Source organism: Nomascus leucogenys, chromosome 11, assembly GCF_006542625.1.
Source record: "Nomascus leucogenys isolate Asia chromosome 11, Asia_NLE_v1, whole genome shotgun sequence".
NCBI lineage: Eukaryota > Metazoa > Chordata > Mammalia > Primates > Hylobatidae > Nomascus > Nomascus leucogenys.
The window spans coordinates 9,270,160-9,291,292 of record NC_044391.1 but is presented as its reverse complement, the minus strand read 5'-3'; the positions used below and the strand labels follow the sequence as shown (position 1 = coordinate 9,291,292).

At 39.1% G+C, this 21,133-nt stretch overlaps 2 long non-coding RNA genes across 2 annotated transcripts in view; both read right to left on the bottom strand.

The window, feature by feature from the left end:
- Positions 1 to 21,133, bottom strand: part of LOC115837217 — an 813,290-nt gene that overhangs the window by 535,332 nt on the left and 256,825 nt on the right. The window lies entirely within an intron of this gene.
- On the bottom strand, positions 1,161 to 20,970 carry LOC115837219. Its single transcript, XR_004032227.1, has 3 exons — positions 20,846 to 20,970; positions 20,231 to 20,233; positions 1,161 to 1,181 (listed from the first exon to the last, which is right to left on the bottom strand). It is a non-coding gene; the product is annotated as an uncharacterized LOC115837219 (long non-coding RNA).

Here is a 21,133-nt window from a genome sequence, read left to right as displayed (position 1 = left end):
CATCCCAGCCTCATCTACCAGAAGCCCAGAAGCCCACTGCACGGTGCTCAGAGCTAATTCTACTTAGTGAAAAAAAGTATGGTGCAGACTTTTTATTTTATTTCTGAATAACCACTAGCTAAGACATAATAGTTATCCGAGTCGTAAACTATCTTAAAAATTTAAGTAGGAAAAGACATTGGACTGGCATGCTAATCATCTCCTAACAGGCTTTCTCCATGGCATAATCTCCAACTAACTCAAATTGTAAATGATTTGGGTAACACAGCTTTCTGAGTTTCCTTAGAGTTTCTTCTCCCAAACAACAGCAATTTTATGGCAATGTGGACCAAATAAATACTATTTTAGTAGGTGAAGTACGGAGAGAGGAAAGTGGACAGATGAGAGAAAGAGCATTGGTGAGGAGGGAGAGGAGGAAGAGGAAAAGGAGGAAGAAAAGTTAGAATAAAAAGAAAAAAAAGGAGAGAATAAGAAAGATAAGAAGGAAGAAGTAATAAAAGAAGAAAAGGAAGAAGAGGAGGAAGAAAAGAGGAAGAGGAGGTATCCTTTTTACAGACTTTTATTCGCTTGGTATTTCCACACTCATTATAGCATAACTTTTCATGTGTATATATATATATATATATATAGAGAGAGAGAGAGAGAGAGAGAGAGACAGCGCAAAACCCTGTCTCAGAAACAAAACAAATATAACTATATATATATATATATAAATACTATAACTATAACTATATATATAGTTTTCATCTACAGCTACTTGAGAGGCTGAGATGGGAGGATCACTTGAGCCCAGGAGGTCAAGGATGCAGTGAGCTATGATTGAGCCAATGCACTCCAGCCTGGGTGACAGCGTGAGATTCTGTCTCTAAAAAAAATGTCAAATTGAGGGACATTGTACAGAAATAACTGAGGAGTACTCTTCAAAAGTGCCAAGTCACAAGAGCTAAGAAAAGACTGAGAACCAGTTATAGGCTGGAAGAGATTAAGAACAAATAAGTGTAATGAGATCCTAGAATAACAACAACAAAAAGGTCACTAGCTGGGTGTGGTGGCACACGCCTGTAGTCCTGGCTACTCAGGAGGCCAAAGTGGGAGGATCGCTTGAACCTGGGAAGCAGAGGTTGCAGTGAGCCCAGATGGTACCACTGCACTCCAGTCTGAGCGACAGAGTGAGACTCTGTCTCAAAAACAAACAAACAAAAAGGTTAGTAGAAAAACTGGCAAAATTCAAATAAGGTCTGAAGTTTAGTTACTGATATTATATAATTATTAATTTCTTGTTCTTGATAATTGTCATATGATTTTCTAAGATATTACCATTAGAAGGAGTGGGATGACAGAGGTATATATTTTTTAAACTCTTTGAATTATTTTTGCAACTTTTCTGTAAGTCTAAAAATTCAAAATAAAATATTTTCAAAATGTGAAAGAATGTGTGTCTTAGAATCATTTAAACACCTAACTTAGGCTGGCGCAGTGACTCACACCTGTAATCTTTGCACTTTGGGAGGCCGAGGTGGGATGGGGAGTTGAGGGGCTGTGGGCGATATCGTTTGAGCCCAGGAGGTCGAGGCTGCAGTGAGCTGTGATTGTACCACTGCACTCCAGCCTTGGTGACAGAGCAAAACCCCGTCTCAAAAACAAAACCAAACAACAACCCAAAAAACACATAACTTAGAATTCTGTAAAATGACATAATGTTCGTGTATTTGAATAATTTATTTATTATTTGAGGAACAGTGTGGTATGGTAGAAAGTGCCCTGGAATGGGTATTAAATCTTTTGAGTTCTATTTTGATTCTGACTAAATTCACAGAATATATTCTATAATTCCTGAAAATAATCACTCTGGTTCTCAATTTCTTCAGTCTGTAAAATGAGAATTTTGGACTACATGATTTTTAAGGGCCATTTCACCTCTAATATTCTCAGTATCTCTATTAATAACTAATCGGAATATATAAGATAGTGCTACCTTTATCTAAAATCAGCAAAATGGCCAGAGCTATTAATATTTTTTGCAATGTTGCATACATGCCCACACACACACATTTTCACAACACAGATTTCTCTCTATATATAATGAGTGCAGAATAAGCTACATCATAGCGAAACCCATGTCTACCCTGTGTTCACTGAGTGCTTAATTTATCCTTAGCACATAAAGATACCAGGTGTTATTAGTGTGAAATAAAACTCAGCAGTTTTAGCAAGACTAGCACTGTTCCTAACCACTCTCTCAGAAAAAGAATCATGTGGGCAGAAATGTGAGTGGAGATATATATTTTAATCGCTGTTCACCCTTGCCAAAGCCCCAATTTCTAGTCTTCAGACAATCTGTATTAATTGATGAAAAAGAAGTCACTAAAAAAGTGTATGGATGGTGTCACAGAAGAAGCCCCCCTTCCAAAGGAAAAAAAAAAAGTTCCATGTATAAGATGCTTTTCTATATTTGATGTGGAATTCTACCCCTAGAAATAATGAGAAACCAGAAACCTGTTCTTCCCCTGAATTTGTTAGCAGAGGGGAGATAATGACAGGATTTTAAAAGTATCATAGTTGGATCTAGGATGAGAATTGATCTTTTTAATAAAAATGTTTGTGAAAAAGGCACACAATATGGTAGATGCATTGCAGCATATTAATCCTCCATATAATAAAAGAAAAAACATACAAAAACCCTCTTTTCATTATTGTCTGTAGCACAGATATGCTGTGGAAGCTGACCAGGCAAGGGAATTCAGTGGAAAACACTAAGTCATTACATTTCAAAACCAGATATACAGCACAGGCCTCCGCCTGGGAAGTCTGCACACAGGATGGTGTGGGAGCTTTCTGCTGGGGGAACATTCTCCACCTTCTCTCCCAGTGATATGACGAAGCATCCAGGGAGTGTTAGCTCCGATGATGCTCATTTCAACATGTGCTGAATAATGAAGGGTGCGAACTGGCTGAGGAGGGAAGAAGAAAGTTTCCCAGCCAAGGGTGTGGAGAAGAGCCAAAAGACTGTAGAGGGATTAGACAGATTGATGTGTAAATTCAGGGGTTGATTTAAACTGAATCAGGAATATGAGGAAAGAATGAGTTGACCCCTTGACTTTTGACCCCTTCTGGGATTCTCTTGCTGTTAGTCTCTTTGGGAAGAGAATTTGTCTGTACAGGAGGCATTTCCTTGGGCGAGACCAGGAAGATTCCCCATGAGTAACCCAATGAGACAGTGTTTTCTGAGTCCTTCTCACTGAAGGTGGGGCTGCTGAGAAGTGTCTAGACTGATCTAGGCCTAAGACTACCTCTTGTGGTAAATCAGTTATTACAGATGGGTTTTCTAAAGTTGTGGCCTTTTAGAAGCCAGCCAAAGAGCTGGAGGGTCTATCCTAGCTGTGGATTCCCACTAGTGGGTTAGTCATCCATCCTGCCAAAACCAACCAGGCAGATGGAACAGTGCTTACAAAGAGGATTCTTGCTACTACGTGTTGGGAAACAGTACTGCTCAACAAGGCCCCACGTTGTACAAATCTAGGGGCCTTGTTCACATTGCTTCTGTGTGGACACCGTCCCACCCCTAGAGCTGTACATCTTTATGGCATTGCAATTCAAGGCATGTTATCCCCTTGTGTTCCAGCCTATGTGTGTTCTGGGTTTTTGTTGGTTGGTTTGCTTGTATTTGGGGAGGGAGGGAGAAAGAAGAAATAAAGGTGGCGGGACAGAGGGCTGGATGGGAAAGAGGAGCTGGCAGGCACGGTGGAAAGAATTCAGGGACAGTTGGGTGCAGTGGCTCATGCCTGTAATCCCAGCACTTTGGGAGGCTGAGGCGGGTGGATCACCTGAGGTCAAGAGTTCAAGACAAGCCTGACCAACATGGCGAAACCCGTCTCTACTAAAAATACAAAATTAGACGGGCACGGTGGCACATGCCTGTAATCCTAGCTACTCAGGAGGCTGAGGCAGGAGAATCTCTTGAACCCGTGAGGTGGAGGTTGCAGTGAGCCGAGATTGCGCTACTGCACTCCAGCCTGGGCGACAAGAGCGAAACTCCGTCTCAAACAAACAAACAAACCAACAACAACAACAAAAAGAATTCAGGGGCACCAGAAGAATCACTGCTGAAAATTCCTATATACTTTTCACCTTTTGAATTTTTACATGTTGCAAGCAACTATTTAGATAAATAAAGATTATTTAGAGGGCAACTAGGCCAACATCTACATATTCAGTCTCAGTTTGGCGGGGCTTGAAATGAAGAAGAGCAACATTTTGCAATGTTCTTAGGTGTGGTCCCCAGACTAGAGGCATCAACAACCTGGGAGTGTGTTAGAAATGCAAATTCTCAAGTCTCAGCCCAAGCCTACCTGTTCTGAAATCTAAGGGTGGGGCCCAGCAATCTGTGTTTTAACAAGCCCTGTAGGTGACTCTGACGCATGCTTAAATGTGAGAACTACTGCTGTTTAGAATGAGCATGGAAAAATTAGGAGAAATGGCCTACGGGGCAAAGCTTGAGATTTTTGATTAGGAGTAGGTTGCATACTGATTTGGGGTACCCGAGGGATAGAGTCTGGACATGGGGAACATGCAAGAGTAGAACTGGGCTAATCAGCAGATCTTTCAGAAGCTCTAAGGGTGAATGCAGTGCCAAAGAAAACAACCTTGGCCCTTGGACAGGAATAAGCCTGGATGGGAGTGCCAGGACTTGTTTCAAAAATGCAAATCTTGGTGCCCCCATTTAAACTAGAGTAGAATCTGCCAGCTCAACCCTTTGTCTTCTCATCTATCTCTGGAAGCAGGACAAGAAGAAGAAATCTGAAGGGAAAGGAAACATTCTTATTTGTATGTTTGAAAATCTGGACCTTTCTGGAAATTGTCCTGAGCCAATGTCAAGAAGTTCCCACTCTTAAAAGATAGTTTTAGTTATTTATAAACCATCCCCTTACATTTCTGATGTCATTTGTAGAAAAATGCTCATTAATACCACATAAATTTGTTGCATCCTTTGCATTCTGACTGATGGGAGTGTGGAAATACAAAAGGTGATACATACACATTAGAAACAGACAAACATAAGTGAGTGAATTCAACTTCAACTTCAACGAGAGAATCCAAAGAGGTCTAGTTAGTCCAAAGCCACTTTGTGGAATTCAGTTTGAGGCTGGATAAGCCTTACAAATAGCACTAAACAAGAGTGGCTATTATTAGGGTGGCAAAAACCGCAATTATTTTTGCACCAACCTAATAGAATATGGTTAGAGAAAAGCAAAGGATGAGCCAATATAACTTCTATTATAAAAAATTAATTGAAAAATAAAACTTTTATGATGATTGATATTAGATGCATAGTGCAATAAAATTACACACCAAAGTAAAAAATAACAAGGATGGAGATATTAAGTAGATGACAAATCCAATGCTCCAACAACAAAACAATTTAAAATACATTTATTTCTATGTAAAACCATAGCCAGAGAAGTGCTACACACTGGTTCTGTCCCACAGTAGAGACATGGCAAGTCCCTGGCATTCTTGCTATTCCTGCCTATTTCCAGCCTGGGGCAGACATCACTATCAGCACTGCACTCCTCCCTGCTGAGCCCAGACTAAGCCTCAGAGTTCTCCATAGAAACAGCCATCAGCCATTACCAATCAATCAGAGCTGCTATTTTGCCATCTATGACTCTCTGGAATGGGCTGTGGCTGATGAACTGGTTCTGCTCCCAGCTCTGCCTCTCATCACTTTGCCACTAGAAGCCTCTTCCATACAATGCCCCAAAGTGTGCCTGTTCTTATTAGTACTCGCTATTATAATTCCAGAACAGACCAAGAAGTAATTCTGTGAAACGTGTTTTCTTTTCATCTCCTTTTCAGTATTACACATACACAAACGCATTTCCAATTTCTACAAATATGGGGAAAATCAATGTTTCTAAAACTATAAAAAAAAAGAACCAAGAAATTATGAAAATGAATGGCATATATATAGATCATATAAATGTATCCTAAAATGTGAGGTATTTAAAAGTGGTCCAAGTTCTTTTTTACATTAAAAAAGCTAAATTAAAAAAAATTGTGTGCTCACTTCAGCAGCACATATACTAAAAAATATCACTGATATTGAGTTTTTAATGTATAATTTAAAAAAATCAGTCTCTGAATTTATGAGTATTATTGCTTATTGTCAAAGATAAGTACAAGTAAAGTAACATTGTAATTAGCTTAGAGGAAAATATCAACTAAGTAATAGCGCAGGCAGGAAATATCTTGAAGGTGGCATGTGACCGAAGTCTGAGAAAAACTGTTACATAAATGTGTATTCATGTAGTGAGTCTCACCTAATTTCACTGCTGATTTACTACATCATCAGAAGCGTGTGCCAACTGCCCAACAACACACCACTAACATCTCCAACTGCCCCCAATTAAATGTGAAGTTACGCTTGTCCTCTAGCAGTTGTCTAACACTAAAATTTTATGATTTAAAAACAACTTACTCATGACCTTAGCTAAGATTCAAGCTGTAGAAAAGCCTAGCCCTTTGTCTGACCTACAATCGATAATTAACATGGTTATGTCCTCAGTCACGACTAACTAGTATCACCCCCAATTAGCTTCCAAGATAGTTTTTTAATTAGCACTAACAATTCAAACTACTAAAAAAACAACAGCACAGGGTGGCATGGTAATAGGACTGCTTCTAAGAGTATTAATTTACTCTGGCAACTGACAAGAAAAAAATTCTAAGGAAAACAAAAATTCCATTCTATTTTATCTTTGCCACTTATAATATGGTCTCACCTTAAAGGGCTAATTTATTTCACGTGTTTAGAGAAGCCATTTTTACTATCCCATATCCAAACGATATTGATTTTTTTCTGTTTTAGAATAATACCAGGTTTCCATTTGTCAGAAGCATTTGTCATTGAGTGATGAATTACATTGCAAGAGATGTCATAAGCCGCAGTTTGTCACCACCTGCCACGTTAAATAAACCTCAGAGGTAAGCACTAGGTTATAGGGCAAGTAAACAAGGCTTTTTTCCCCTTCTTCCTTAAACCATGCACTGAGTTGTATAAGTAAATGCTAGCCTAGGTTTTCCATTTAGTACTAGGTTAAAAACAATGAGAGATAATGTAAATCAATAAAAAGTCACATAAGTTACTGAATTACAAAAAAAAAAAAACCCAGCTAAAAGCTGTATTTCAGCTAAACAGTAAGAATTCTTTCTCTTCAGAAAAACTGATTGAAAAAATAAAATGTCTAGGACTCTAAATTTATATATTTAAATATATATATAATTTCACTTCCATTTTACAGATTAGAAAAATTAGGTTTTCTACGGGGAGATTTTATCGTGTTCAAGTTCACCCAGATGACTACAAGTCCCAGCCTTTTCCCAGTTTACTACAATTAGTTTTTCCAAAGATTCATAAGTAGATCCAGCGAATGTGGTAAATACATCTTGGATCATCAAATTCCATTTGATAGCCAAAGATGGCCAGGTTTAGCATTTAAACAAAAAAGAAACAACCACTCTGTGGATTCCGCCCAAAGGGATTATGAAGAATAGTTTATAAGCTTTCCCAGGTATTGATTTTCATTTAGAAAGCTTGTTTTTACACATCAATAGCATTATTATAAACTTGTTTTAACACCAATCTATACTTAAGGTGTCTCACATAACAACACAGAAAAAAAAAATCTATTTACCGCATTAGAACACTGAGGACTTCAGCATTTGCATATCTTCTAAGAGTTAGAAACCAAATGGGTTAACAATCAAACTGAAGAAGTGCTGGTGAAATGCATTCTAAATGAACACTCACTCATCTCAACACTGAGACTAAGGGCTGTTTCTACTGGTTCTCCGTTTCATTGTCAGATACGTGGTAGGCAGTTAATTCTGCTTATGAATTGGCTGACAAGAACTTTTTAAGACCCTAATTTGCAATTTGTAAAACCAGAAGTAACAATAAGTCCTTTAGAAATCAAAAGGGGATGTTGGCCTCAGAATGCCTTATGTTCAAGACTTGCTAGCCATTTTCTTGACAGAATTCTGTGTGACAGACACCACAACTACACATCTCATGGGTCAGAGCACTCTCTATTTCTTTTATAACTTTTTTAAACAATGAGGCCGGGCGCGGTGGCTTACGATTGTAATCCCTACACTTTGGGAGGCCAAGGCGGGTGGATCACGAGGTCAGGAGATCGAGACCATCCTAGCTAACACGGTGAAACCCCCGCCTCTACTAAAAATACAAAAAATTAGCCGGGCGTGGTGGCGGACGCCTGTAGTCCCAGCTACTCGGGAGGCTGAGGCAGGAGAATGGCGTCAACCCGGGAGGCGGAGTTTGCAGTGAGCTGAGATCCCACCACTGCACTCCAACCTGGGTGACAGAGAGAGACTCTGTCTCAAAAAATGAATAAATAAATAAAAAATAAAAAAAACAATGAATACAACTTGCTCTTTAAGGTCACGACTTTATGAGAGACAGGAACCTTTCACACTTTATGGAAAGGTCAAAACTATCCTAAAAATGGCCTTTGAACCCCATACATTTTTGACTCAGAGGTTCAATTTATCTGCATTTTATCATTTCATTTTAAAATAAGATGACCAGGCCCTTTTTTTTTCTGGTCTATTATTTATTAGATATCAGTAAAGAAGCTTGCTTTTTACTGAAAGTCTGACACATACCACTGTATACTGTGTCTTCTCCTTGTAAAAAGCATATTCAATTTCTCCCTCTTTTCTTAAAAATAGAAGTAGTTTTTGGCTCTGTTCTTTCTTGCTCCCTGTCTCTCTCCACATCTTTAAAGAACAGAACTGTTTCCTTTTCCCTGTCTTAAAGAAATACGCAATGAGTATACTTTCTATTGTTTTAGGAGAATGTCATGTTCCTTTAAAAAGGATGATTTTAGATATTGAACCTTTTACTTCCCTCTTTGTGAATACTTATTATTTTTAAAAATCACTTTCAGGTGAGCAACTTACAGTATTAAAAACTAATGCATGTACACATACAAAATATGAAAAAATATATTTCCACTGATGATATACGATGATAGAAATATCACAAATACTGTAAAACTCAGCTAAGTAAAGATAATAAAAGTAAGCAAGAAAGTTTTTTAATCAATACTAATGTGAGTTGCTAATGAGATATGTGGATTGCTTTTGAAGGAAGACAGTACTGGGATTAGTACTTAAATATTAATAAGTTGTTCCCTGCATAAGGTCAACTAAGGAAGAAAGCAAGCTCAGGAAACGTAACCACAATCCAAAATCTCAACTTCAAATATAAACTGAAAATATAATACTCAAGACCTCGTTCTGAGCATAGATGTTAACACTTCCAATACATCAGAACACAATTTTAATAACAGATCTAAACTGTATTTCCTTTGAACTATTAGATGGCAACATTATACCCACATTCTTTGCACTTGACCATGAACTCCAACTCATGTAATTAAACAGCATCAGGCCTATGTGACACATGCTCAGCAAGGGGTGGGAACCAGGAAGCTGAATTTCCACTTTCCTTTGTCTGTATTTTGCAAAATCATGCAAATTCCATGGACAATTAGTTAGAATTAGAGCTGTAATCTGATAACTTGATGACAGAGCAAAATTAACTTGAAATAAAGAAAAATAGTAATTTGTGAAAATCATGCCCACTGGTAAGTTACAGTCACGGCGGGGGCAGGATGGTATGGGAGAGGCCTCTTGGGATCAGGAATGCATTTCCAAGCAAACCTTATTTCCCCACAACAGCTATTTTAAGTGATGAGTAATAAGCTCTGGAAAAAAAAAAAAAATGGAGAAGCCGCCCTGAAGGGGAGAGAGGACACTTTATCCTCTGTCATGGAAAAATACGGGAGGAAAGATGGGGGAAGATAAGAGACACTGAGTGATGGAGGCAGAGACACAGGGTAACTCATGGCACATGGCTTCCTTCCTTTCAGGAAAGCCAAAGGGGTTATCTTTTAAGCATGGAGGATTGTCGGAGTTTCATGAGCTTGAAAAACACAGGAATAGTTTGAAACAGCTGCAACGGAGAAGTGGGTTGCTGGGTTACTTTATTCACATTATCTGGGTTCATCTTGTCCAGTCTCTGGGGCCAGTGATGCCCTCGGAGTCCTACAGCAGTGCCTCCAAAGCTTAATAGGGATAACAAATACGTGGTACAGGTGCCACTACTCCTCTCTTACTTCATGACTATGACAGACATTATTAATCAAGCACAACATCCTTTCTCACTTAGCTGATACGGAGCCTCAGAATCCTTCTCAATAGAGTGCTCTGAGAGCACTCATTGATCAAAGGAGGTGCTTGAAATGGGATCTAGTCACCATGCTTGAGTAAAACACAAGTCTTTCTGTGTACTTGGCTTACTCATAACCAGCTTCCTGCATTTACATCCATGGCCAGTTACCTACTTGATACCCCAGTTCTATAAGAACTGGATTTTTTGTTCCTCAGCTTCAATAGCGTTATGTATGGGGATCTGATACCTGCTCCCAAACTTCTAAACAGAAACCATACATTCAGTGCTGGCCCATTCATGAACACTACAGACCACTGAAGTAAACCACGGCTCTAACCCTCAATCCCCCAATCCATTTCCTCAAGACTCATTCCCAACTGACTGACTATGAGGCAAGAGAGAAATCTGATGTTTGTTGGTAGTGAGTGGGCTGCCTTGGTTCTCTACATATTAAGCTCAGTACTGAAAGAAGATACACTTGAAGTATCTCCCCCCACCCTCTAATTCTAAATTTGCAATTCCCTAGTGATTTTACATAAAAAGCCAGATCCCACAGGCCAGTAAGTCCTCAACCAACCAAGCCACAAAGAAGCCTTTTAACGACTTCTAAGTTTGAAGACTGTCACAGCAGGTCATCCTGACCTCAAGTCTTTTCACTAAAACATTCTCCCTAAAACAGGCCCTGCAACAGCTCAGAGGCCCAGGAAATAACTCTAGGAATGTCACAGGCCTACTCTCCCAAAATTTCATGTATTCTCTTCAATGGGGACCCTGAAGTCCAAGAGGCGGTCTAGGAATAAGCTTGAAACTAGGATATTATTTCCCTGAAGTTTCTGTGCACCAAGCATGTATCTCCCTCTGAAGCAATGAACCTAACAAAACAAAATAATACCTAATGTGGGCTTGCTTATGTCTCTAGTTCTTGCCAGTTCATTGGTGAGACCAGGTCCTTGTCCTTACAGAGGTTATTCTTACTTTGATAAAATATTCTAGAATCCCTACGTTTATGTCCTGCCAAGTCCCATGACACCATAGATTTAATTGTTTTCTTCTCAATCCTGCTATTCTAATTCGGTCATTCCCTTAGACCCAGGCAAGACTTCCACGTCCCACAATAGAAGAGATCTGTGGAAGAATCATCTCTCTTGAACCTGAGATGTATAATGTGGTCCCTAATGAACAACCAGTGTCTGCAAGACAGCATGAGTCTGAAAACCCGAGGATGAACCATTCTAGTGGCCTAGAATGACATAACTCAGCCAGTATGGCACACATCCTAGGAGCCATCTGCCTTAATCAGACCCTGTCTCTTCAACCTGGCCCCACGTTTTCAAGAATTCGATTTTTCAGAAGTTAAAACACTAGGAGCCAGTATGTCTCTTACTACCAAATGATCAGCTGAGGTGACAGCATAGACAACCCTAGAGATGGTCAAGAAGGGACAATAAGTGCATACATAGTCTAAAAAAAATAATGTATTTGCCCTGACATGCACTTGAGCTGAAATCACAACTTGACCATAGACTAACTCAGTGATGTTCATCAATTTTTTTGGTTTCTTTGAGCTTCAGTTAAACAAAGATGAAGTGGAAATAATAATAAAAATATAATAGGGTTGATGTACAGCTTAGAGATAAGATACATTAAGTGCTGGTCAAATGACAGACACTCTCAACAGTGATGCCCATTATATCAGTCTTGTGCCAAAGTGCAAAATTAAAATATAAACATATTTGAAGCACAATGCTTGTCACATACTAGGCGCTCAAACATATGGAAAGAAAACCATGAATGCATAAATGAGCCAGTTCATGTTTGCTTCCATGAGTATGAGAATATTTTCCAAAAGGAGCCTAATTCACCAGGCAATCAGATTGGACAAGTGTCTGCATTACTTTTTATTAACTGTTAGCTTGATGTTTCAAATTGAAACAAGTAGTGACCTGAAATCACATTATAAACTATGTCTGAAAATCCATCAAATCCACTTAAACTATGATTTTTGACCTGCAAGTCACATTTGAACATTTATAGGCAATTTAATACTAAAACCCCGCCTCTGAAGGAGAGAATTTGTTCTTCAGAAAGATGAAGCTTTGCAATTGCTAAAATAACACACTTATTTTAAAGATGAATTTCTTATACTAAATGATAATGTATCATTCCTATGCTGAACTTTAATTAGAGTTAAACATTTCAAACTTAGATATATGAAGATTATTTTTAAAAGTCAATTCCCTTTTTAGGTCACTTACATTTTTGTTCTACAAAGAAAAAAAATCTTTCTGAAACTAAAGTGAACATTTTGGTCTTGGTTAAACGTATGGCTGGGGGCAGAGAAAAGCCAAATCGCTAAAGCATAATTCTGATGGTTGTACTTATTGCTGAGTGGATATCGAAGTGAAACGCATATATATTTTCCAAAAATAACTATTAACCTTTCATTTCAGAATATCTCAGAATGGAGGAGAGAACACTTCCCCACCTGGATAGTTCTATCTACTCATATACGTGAAAGGACGATACTGATTACACACACAATTTGCTTCGTGATAATGTCAACCTGTTTTGCAGGCTCCTAAAAGGCAGGGATGTGCCATTGGCATGATTATAATTTGATTCAGATGATCCAGGCTTCGAACCCTAGTTTTGTTACTTAGTGAAAGTCCTGTATTAGGCTGGGCACTTGACATAGCCTTTGTCTCCTAAAATTTTCCTTAGGTACAAGTTACTCATTGTCCGCTGTCTGCCACCTACCTCTGCCCCACCACTGATTCTCTGTAATTTTTTACTCTGCTCTTGGCCCAGGGAGGCCTATTTTAGAGCTTGCAGCACCACAGGTTTGGTAGACAGAGGGCACCAGCAAAAGACCAGAAGACAAATGGGTCTGTGTTGCCATTAGAACGGCTGGAAACAGAGTTGCTGTATGAGCATCTTTGCCACCTCACTTCTCAGGCCATAGACTCCTAGGAAAGATGAAAGGAAATGTTGCAGGTGAAGAACTTAGCAGTGGTCTGTCACAATCAATAAGTGATAGATGCCACCCACTGTTAAAGCCAAAATAAGCAAATGGTATTTGAGGAGGGTCCACAGCTAGTTGAGGATTTGATTAGAATATGAGTCACCAAGGTGAAGGCAGCTGTTTCAGTTAAGTGTGAAGAAATGAAAATATTTGGTTCACAGCCATTCCCCACTCCCATCAAGTATTTGTGCATGGCCTGCTTAGCTTACCCAAAACCCTCCTCTGACAAAATCCAGGGAAAAGGATTCTCTCCTGAAAAGGAGCCAGAGTGAAATAAAATCTCCACTCCTCAAAGGAGCTGCAATCAGCTGGTGGGGGCACAGAGGATGTGACATTTGCTCTGTGCCAAAGGAAGGCAGAATTGAGGCAGCTGATGACAGTCCTCTGATGCCTTGGAGGGGAAATACTTGCTCTGGAGCAGGCGAGGGAGCTGCTCTTTGAAAGTTAAGGATGTGAAAAACAAGATAGAAAGTTGTTGTGAGTTGTTGAATGGTAGGTGTAAGCAAATACAGGACTTCCTATTTTTGTTGTACTTGATAAACACTGGGCCAGCACTGAGCTACCAGGATTGTGGCTGTAGAAGCATTGCCCAAGGTTGAAGGATGTAACCCCACATCCCATCCTTCACTCTGATCCATGACCAAACTGCAGTCCTCACCTGCCCCAAGAAATAGTCTGGAGTCTGAATGCCTTAGGTCAGTGGTCATTCTGCGGTTTTAGGGCCAGCAGCATTAGCATTCCTTGGGAGCTTGCTAGAAATGCAAAATCCAGATTTCCTGAGTCAGAACTCTGCAGGGTGGGGGGTAGGCCATCTGTGTTTTAATAAGCCCTCTAGGTGACTCTGATGCACACTCGAATTTGAGCCCCACTGTCTTAGCACAAATGCCTTAGCACCAATATTATTACGATTAGTTACCATGTGTTTACCACTTATTATGAATCAATCATCTTGCTAAATCCTTTACTTGAATTATCACATTTATTCTTTACAACACCCTTGTGAGGTAGGTACTGCTGGTGCCCCCATGTATGGAAGGTAAACTGAGGCTCAGCTAGTTTGCAGAGCATACACAAGGAGTGGCCAATGCCGGAGTCAGAAATGGAATCATGCTGGTCTTCCCAATGTTCTGAATCACTTCACTTTGCTGTTCTGCCTCTATAACAAAGCCAGAAACATTGTTATAGAGCAAAATGCACTTTTCAAAGAGGTACATTTGTTAAAAGATGTGAGCCTTTTCTGTAAGACAACTTTGACTGTCCCCAGCTTGCTCGGCGAATGTGTGAGCTGTCCTAACAGGAACTCATCCAGCTCTAAGACATGCCATATTCTCAGAGAAGAACAAAGGGATATTTGGGGGATAAGAAATGGGCTGAGCCAAGGATCCAACAGCCAGGTATCCGGCCATCTGGAAGGGATCAAACTTAAACAGGTTTGGAGTTGCCCAAATAAATGTCCTTTGTGTCTCCACCAAAATATATATGTGTATGTGTACATGCACACAAACACCTCACATGCATAGCAAAATATACATTGTCCATACTTTCATCAGCCATTGGGGGAGAATACAAAATTGAATCTACTTCTTCCCTCCACAAAAAATAAATCACACTGAATGAAAGTGAATTAAAAGAAATAAACTTTAAAAAGGCACATCTATGAATTCCTACTTGGAGTGTGCAATTGCCTGCCACTAGGAAGCACCTGTGTTCTTTTCTCTAAACTGATAAACTAATGGGTATTTTTACCTGGAGGAAAAGAAAAGAAACAGATGTTAACCTTAGTATAATTATTGCTTATTCTCATATTTTTATTTCAGCATACAAAACATCTCAACATAAAGCGAAAAAATCCTGCTTCAAAAATTATATGCTATCATATTTGTGCAACACCAAGCAGAGTAAAAGTAAAAAAAAGAAAGAAAAAGGTTCACATATATCTATATTTACTTTTATCTGCAATTAATTAACCTGATAATGCCATTTGTATTTTATTTAAATACAACACATTGGAAAAATTTTAAGTGCAATTTTTTCTGAAATATATCATCTTCTTAAAAATCCATATATTTATTGGTATTTAGATATAGATAGTGATAGAACTAGATAGTGATCAACAAAAAATATTCTAAAGAAACATACTTTGAGAATTTGCTTACTGGGAAAAAGATTAATTTACATTTATTCCACAACATTCACTGAGTTTCCAGTTTTTACAATTTTCTTTTTTTTCAGATAGAGTTTTGTTCTTGTCGCCCAGGCTGGAGTGCAATGGTGAGATCTTAGCTCGCTGCAACCTCCATCTCCTGGGCTCAAGCAGTTCTCCTGCCTCAGCCTCCCCAGTAGCTGGGATTACAGGCACTCACCACTATGCCTGGCTAATTTTAGTAGAGACAGGGTTTCACCACGTTGTCCAGGCTGGTGTCGAACTCTTGACCTCAGGTGATCCACCCACCTCGGCCTCCCAAAGTGCTAGGATTACAGGCATAAGCCACTGCACACAGCCTACACTATATGAAATTCTTACTAAAATGCAGACAAATTTCATCAACAATAATTAGAGTATCAATAACAAGTGAGGCCACCATAAAACTCTGAGTATATAAAAATACCAAATAGTGAGCTAGTGAGTTTATTTTCTCATTTTATTTTCTCACCCTCTTTTAAGGGATCATTCCATGCAAGTACTTTGCTATCACAGGACAGTCACGTGCTTGCTTTTGTCTCCCTCAGTTCATTCCCCCAAGCTCTTTAAAAGCATTCGGTTCTTCTTACACATCTCCATATACCCAGGAGTTCCTAGAAAACAGCTTTGCAGTTGGTAATCCTTTAATAAATAAGACTAAGGTGATGTTATTTAGCAAGGAAGGTACCCAAATGTAAAGGCTGCAAGGTCCAAGAAGATGATACAATGAAGTGGGCTGGGTGGTGAAGTGGACAATCACACCCTTACTAAGGTGACAGCCATTTGTAACCTTGACGCACCTGTCTTCAGCCCAGAATGCTGGTCCAGTGTTTCCTGACTTGATTCCTCAAAGGAAAAGTTGGCCGGGCATGGTGGCTCATACCTGTAATCCCAGCAGCACTTTGGGAGGCCAAGACGGGCAGATTACTTGAGGTCAGGAGTTCAGGACCAGCCTGGCAAATATGGTGAAAACCCGGCTCTACTAAATCCCAGCTACTTGGGAAGCTGAGGCAGGAGAATCGCTTGAACCTGGGAGGCAGAGGTTGCAGTGAGCCAAGATCAGGCCCACTGCACTCCAGCCTGGGCAATAGAGCAAGACTCAGTCTCCAAAAAACAGAAAAAAAAAAGAAAGAAAAGAAAAGTAGCCATTAGTACTTCAAAGAGAAATCTTCCAATTTTTAAATGCTGACCACAAATACTAAACTTTTCTTTAAATCATGGTTTAGTAGGCTGGATTTGTGCAGGAAAACCAAGTCACTTGAAGAGACACCAGAAATAGCAAGTTGAATGCAGGAATTGGGGTTTCCACAAATGATAGGTGAGCCAGAGTGGATAAAGGACAGAAAAGTCATGGTGGAAGTTATGGGAAGGGCAGGCAGAAGGGTGAGAAGGCAGACCCAGAAACCTCATCCTAGAGCAACACCAGAGTGGTGGTTCTCAGTGGCTTATGGGGAAGGTGCCCTGGAAATTCCCTGGAAAGATCCCACCAGTGATTACTGTCTGCAGCAGTGAACTGAGTGGTTCTCAAGCCACCAGGAATCCCACATCTGTCCACACATTCGGCTGCAACAGACTCCACTTCTCTTCTGCCTCCCAGCTCCTGTACGTGTTCCCTTCACTGGGAATCTGGAATCAGAACCATTAAGAAAAGAGGATTCTGGGGTATGTGCTTCGTGGCTTCTCCTTTTCATTGCATGCCAGAGATGGGAATGATGTCAAATTGACAGCAGACAAGCCTAGCAGTGACAGTACAGGATGAGAAAAGTTATCACTGGGGCTAATTCCACTTTCAAGGCACAGTATACAATTTCCAATTTAGAGAATGACTGCAGAAACCATTCGAACAATTTCATCTTCTTACATGAAGAAAGGAGAATGCAATGTGTTGAAGATACTGTCCCAGGTAACACATACAACCTTTGACAAGAATTCAATGAACACTTCACTGGGTTGCACGCCCAGTTTTCCTTTCTTCCCTCTCCTTGCCTTCCCCAGCCCTCCTCTCCCTTCCTTTCTTCTTCCTGCTCCTTCTTCTTCTTCCTCCTCCACTTTCTCATTCTTCTTTATGTTTTAACATCACAAAAATACCTTCTCAAGAGTTACGGGTAAGGAGAGCAGGTGTAAATAAAGGGATAGCACAAAAGTGTTTTGGGGAATGATAAAACTGTTCTATATTCTGATTGTGATAGTGACTAATTGCAGAAATGTATATGACGGTTAAAATTCATAGGGAAGAGCACCGGAAAGTCAGATAGTAAATAGGATAGTAAAATTATTGAATGGTAATAACCTTAAGACAACAATAAAAAGAAACATATCCTCTTGTGACAAAAGTAGGCATCATCAAAGCAACTTAAATTAATGAAATACATGAACTCTGAGAGATCTACAACTTCTGACTGAACGATACTATCTGGGGTCTTATAGAAAGTCAGGAACATGCAGGAGAAAACATTCAGTGGTAGATACCTTTAAACAAATCGAGAAACATAATCTACTATTGGTATTTAAATGTTAATCCTCCATGAAGATTAAATAATCCTTTCCAAAACTGTCTGTGCATGTTTACTATATAAGAAGATGGTCCTCACATAGAATTTACTTTGTTTAGGGGGAATCAGTCAAATGCTCCTAACTCCAACCATTACTGTAAAAAGAAGAAATTGAAATTATGGTTGAAATAAAATACATCTTGACAAAGGATAGCTCTGGTTGGGAAGCAATATATCAACCATTATTAGGAGACAATTAATTAGACTTAATAAACTCTAAAGCAAAAATAGCATATAAACAAAATTTTAAAAAATTAAAAAGCCTTGCTTTTTCTATCTGTCGATTGACCTGGAAGAAAATTCACTAGGTTAAAAAATGAAAAAAAAAAATCTATACTATAAAACTTAAATAAAAAAGGCATATTGCTCAACTTGCTTAAATGTAGACATTTAATACACTTAAAATCTCTTCTAATTATTCTCTCACTCATGATAACACTGTCTCATCAGTTGCCTGCAACCCTTTCTCTCTACACTTCACAAATATCTGGTCAAAATTCAACAACTAGTTGGTGCAGACAAAGTCTTTCAATTCAAGTCTGCCTTTGACTCACACTTGAACACTTTTCAACTGTCACTTCAGAATATCAGTGATTAGCATGCAAAAGGTTTATTTAATTTCTTTATTTCTTTTCAGGGAAAAGAGGTTAGAAACAGCTGTCATTCAGGTGATGAATACAAGCTGCCAGCCTTTGAAACAGCAGGTAAAATAGTTGAGGTTGGAATTAATTAGCATTTAGAAATCTCCCACACTGGATTGTACCCTGGCAAGGAAATGGCTGTCCGTCTTTGCAAATTATTTTATCTGTTAAAGTAGTCAGGATAGAAGGCACAGTGGAAAGATAAAGCAAGGCACTTGAGCATTCAGAAACAAACACATAAAATAGTTTTCTGCTCTTTTTAAAAATTTAGTCTCATATGCATAAATCTAAGATGTGACATTCAGTCCAAAGTCATGCCTGAGTATACCATAAGCCTTTTAAAAATCACGTTCAGGGGCTTATGATGATTTTCAGCTGACATGTGACATTCAACGTTAACATTCATGAAGCTGTCACCAATGCTGACCCACACAATGGCTCTGCAGCCACTTGATTTGTTACATATCCTGAAAGAAAGAATATTTTCTAAAAGAAATTTCTCGCTGACCACAAATTCTGTTTGGTTTAGGTTTTATTAAGGTGATACACCTCGGAGCACACCCAAATATCTGAAGAAGAAAAAGGAGGAGGAGAAAGGAGGAAGAGGAGAAGAAGAAGAAGGAGAAAAAAAAGGAGGATAAGGAGAAAGAATAGGAAGGAGGAGGAGGACGGCAGCAACTATTCTATTTGAGAATTACATATATGTCCTAACAAGTTGACATTTAAGAAAATTAACTTTAATTCATATATGACATTTAATATATATGAGGAACATATTTTAAGAGCACAAAATGATTGATATCAGATATTTAATGATAGATAATAAGTGACCACCTGGCAGGTTTTAAAAGCAAGAAAAAGCAACACATTGTTAGAGTGTCTACAGAAGATCAGAATGTTGGCTGGGTGCAGGGGCATGCACCTGTAATCCCAGCACTTTGGGAGGCTGAGGCAGGGCAATTGCTTGAGTTCAGGTGTTTGAGACCAGCCTGAACAACACGGCAAAACCCCACCTGTAGCAAAAATACTAAAAAAAAAAAAAAAAAAAAAAAAAGCCGGGCATGGTGGCACACGTCTGTGGTCCCAGCTACTAAGGAGGCTGAGATGGAAGGATTGCTGGAGCCCAGGCGGTCGGGGCTGCAGTGAGCCATGGTCGCACCACCACATTCCAGCCTGAGTGATAGAGTGAGACCCTGTCAAACAAAAAAAAAAAAAAAAAAAAAAAAAAGAGAGAGAGAGAGAAAGAAATTCAGAATGTTGATGCTAACTAAAAAGCTCTTTGACGTCTGGTTCTAAAACATGACATAGAAACAAGGTGGCTTCATTTTCCCCAATAGAAAAACAAAACCAAATATATAGCACCTAGTTTTTTACCAGCAATACCCTAGAACTAAAATATGAGAAGACAGTTTCCAGGGCTACAGAGAAGTGAAAAAACTCCAAGATGACAGTAAGAGAATTGGACTTACATATCTGTGACACCTCTTCCCACCATCTGCCTGGCATCAAGTGTGCAGAAATTTTCCACTAATTCACATTTTCTACACTGGAAAAAGTGAGATCAAGGAGGACAACCAACTTCCCTACCATCTTGGGTTCCCTAGCAGGAGACCTGTCCCTGTTTCAAGCCACAGGAAGCATCAGAAGTGCCTGGAGGAAGAAATATCCCAGAGGGCAGCCAGAGAAAGAGAGGCAAGGCAGGACTACCAACCCCTCCCCAGGAAACTCTGCTCTGTACTAAGAAAAAAAAAGAGAAGACCCAAATAAATAAAATCATAAAGGAAAAAGGAGACATAGCAACTGAGACCACGGAATTATTATGGATTACTACAAACTATACACCAACAAATTGGAAAACCTTGAAGAAGTGGATAAATCCCTGGACACCTACAATCTACTAAAATTGAACTATGAAGAAATAAAAAACCTCAGCAAACTAATAACGAGTAATGAGACTGAAGCTGTAATAAAAATCTCCCATCAAAGAAAAGCCCAGGATCTGATGGCTTCACAGCTGAATTCTAACAAACATGTTAAGAACTAATACTAATTCTACTCAAATTATTCAAAAAAATTAAAGAAGAGGGAATATTTCCAAACTCCTTCTACAAGGATAGCATTACCTTGATACCAAAACCAGGCAAAGACATAACAAACAAAGAAAACTACAGGCCAATGTCACTGATTAACATAGATACAAAAATTCTCAACAGAATACAAGCAAACCAAATTTTACAACACATTGAAAGGATCATTCACCAAGACCAGGTGGAATTTATCCCAGGGATGCAAGTATGGTTCAACACACAAAAATCAATAAACATGATATATCACATTAACAGCACCAAGGGAAAAAAACATGATCATTTTGATAAATGCTGAAAAAGCATTTTAGAAAATTCAACATCCCTTTATGTAAAACACTCCACAAACTGGGTGTAGAAGGAACGTACCTCAAAATAATAAAGGCTACATGAC